This window comes from Pseudoliparis swirei, chromosome 23 (genome assembly GCF_029220125.1).
Source record: "Pseudoliparis swirei isolate HS2019 ecotype Mariana Trench chromosome 23, NWPU_hadal_v1, whole genome shotgun sequence".
Classification (NCBI taxonomy): Eukaryota; Metazoa; Chordata; class Actinopteri; order Perciformes; family Liparidae; genus Pseudoliparis; species Pseudoliparis swirei.
Window position 1 is genome coordinate 2,478,213 of NC_079410.1, and position 2,500 is coordinate 2,480,712.

The following is a 2,500-nucleotide window of genomic DNA, read 5'->3' on the forward strand; positions in this document are numbered from 1 at the left end:
AGCATCAAGACTTCCTGTCTGAGTATCAGGACTTCCTGTTGAGCATCAGGACTTCCTGTCTGAGGATCAGGGCTTCCTGTTGAGGATCAGGACTTCCTGTCCGAGGATCAAGACTTCCTATCTGAGAGCCAGGACTTCCTGTCTGAGGAGCAAGACTTCCTGTCTGAGCATCAAGACTTGGGCTGTGTCTACTACCGCACACTTTACGAAGTACACTACAATTCAGTGCACTGTATTGTAGTGCACTGCGTCGCTGATAAGTGCAGTCTCAAATGGAACACTTACGTTAACCACTTGGCGGAAGTGACGGACGCAAATCTGCTTGCGATACCCGCGAAACTTAAAGTGACCAAATGAATGCACTTCCTGCCCTCTTGTTGTCCCTTGTTTGCCCCTTTCTCCACCCCATGTGGAAACTGCGATACCTCCACAATCGCGGCAGGAGCCTCCGCCTTCTGGCTGAAGTCGAGATGGTATATGTAAATTTAATTGTGTGATTTTGCCTTACCTTCACAGCATAGCTTCATGTAGTAGTTGCAATTAAATTCTCCTAACTAGGTATGCTAAATTCTCAATTATCTTTGTCAGAAGTAGCCTTCTTCTTTGCAATCCACATACACACCATATGGAAATAAAACATGACAAATCTGTACATGTTTGTCCCTAGATTCCAATTAGTTTTAAGAATTATCCACTGAAATGATAGGCATCATCTGCTTGAATTCACACAGTAATAGGCCTACTTTGACTGACTGTACTTTTATACACCTCTGTTGTAGTGAAGTTTACCCTGATACAGGAATCAATGAGCAATTGAACACACAGGCATATTAATTATTGTTACAAACATGCATCAATTCTAATATAAATCAGAAAACGCAATAAAAGACGACAAAACCTCAATGACAACATTTTATTGATAAAATGACGTACATATTAATATAATCTTCCCTTCCCCCCCCCTCCCCACACTCTACAGCAGCCACCCAGTCCCAGGCGGCGCTGCCGTATCAATGTTACAATGCCACTGCTGGCGTTGTATTGTGATGGCCACAGTGACATGAGGGTGGACTTCAGGCTCACCAGAGTCATTCAACGCCCTCATGGCTGTGCTGGGCGCTGACTGTGACCACGGTTGGGGCCCCGAGATCTCCTGTCTAGTTTTTATTTTTTGGCTTGCCAGCGCCACCTCCTATCGGGTGGTGGCCAGGGCCTTCGACAGGCCCCGGGCTCAGTGCATGATGCCAGGGTCCTGAATAACAGCCCCATCTTCTATGAGCAGTCATCCCCTCCACCAGGATACTGTATCCTTGGGGATGGTGGCTCCCTGCCTGTCCCAACCCATCTGCCTCATGACCCCTTCAGGCAGCCTGTCCACCTCCAAGCTACAACTGCTGCCTGTCAAAGGCGAGGTGTGTTGTGGAGAGGTCCTTCGGGAGACTGAAGACGCGATGGCGGTCCATCTTCTTAAAGGCCCTGGAGGTGGATGTGAGGTGCCAGAGGTCATTGGAGCCAGATGCAGATGTCGGGAGGGCAGCAGAGGACCAGCACCAGCACCTCCAGGAAACGTCTCTGGGCAGGAAACAGAAAGAGGATAGCCATTCAGTGCTCTGTCCCAGACCACGATTACATTTAAATTAATACATACACGACATTAAAAAAACACACAACGATGATTGAAAGCTACAATTATTTCTAGAAGGACAAGCTTAGATAGCTATCGTAACGGTATTAATTATCGGGCGGCGTGTGGGCAAACGCTCGCGGTGTCATGTTAACCCGTTATTAAACTGAGCATATCCATTGTTAATCCATTATTACAATTGCTATTTCGATTGTTTAACAGAACAGCCGTTGTTTAACACTGTCCGATGACTGACATAGCTATCTGTTGTCGGACTTGCCGCTGGACAAAGCGCCTGGAGCCGACCTGCCCCGGCTCGTCAAGCGGAAAGTGTCCGATAAAAGTGCACCTTCGTCGGACTGGCCGGGTGGTGGATTACCCAGCTAGCTTATCATAACTGCCATGCAGATCCAATGGCATCTAATGCTACCTAGGTATGCTAACTGTCGGTATATATCATATACATCGTTAACTCCACCAAATACTCATGTCTTTAATACCAGTACAATGTGTAATAACCGCTGATACTTACATCTACGGTCTGTAGCTTCGTGGTCGACCGCTTGTGCTACCGTAGCCATCTCGTTAGCCATTGTTTTAGTAATAAAATGAAAATCTGGCGAAAGGGCTCCTCCTCTTCCGCCAAGATGGCGCCCGTTTCGGGCGAGTAGTGTCCATCGTTTACATGTTCTGCCCGTCTGCAGAGCGCCATGCGGGTCCTTTCAGTGCTCTGGTGCTGCTGGTTGTGTCTGTGGCGCCCGAAGCCTGAAAGACATCCAAGGGCTCAAGGTAGGAGACACAGCCTGTCTGTCTGAGTATCAGGACTTCCTGTTGAGAATCAGGACTTCCTGTTGAGTATCAGGACTTCCTTTCTGA

At 47.8% G+C, this 2,500-nt stretch overlaps 1 protein-coding gene and 1 long non-coding RNA gene across 2 annotated transcripts in view; one reads left to right on the top strand and one right to left on the bottom strand.

Annotated features, from left to right (window-relative positions):
* The window catches only part of LOC130188455 (RNA binding protein fox-1 homolog 3-like), a 149,739-nt gene that overhangs the window by 3,808 nt on the left and 143,431 nt on the right, over positions 1–2,500 (bottom strand). The window lies entirely within an intron of this gene.
* Positions 399–1,805, top strand: LOC130188413 (uncharacterized). The gene is made up of 2 exons (XR_008830617.1): positions 399–473; positions 980–1,805. It is a non-coding gene; the product is annotated as an uncharacterized LOC130188413 (long non-coding RNA).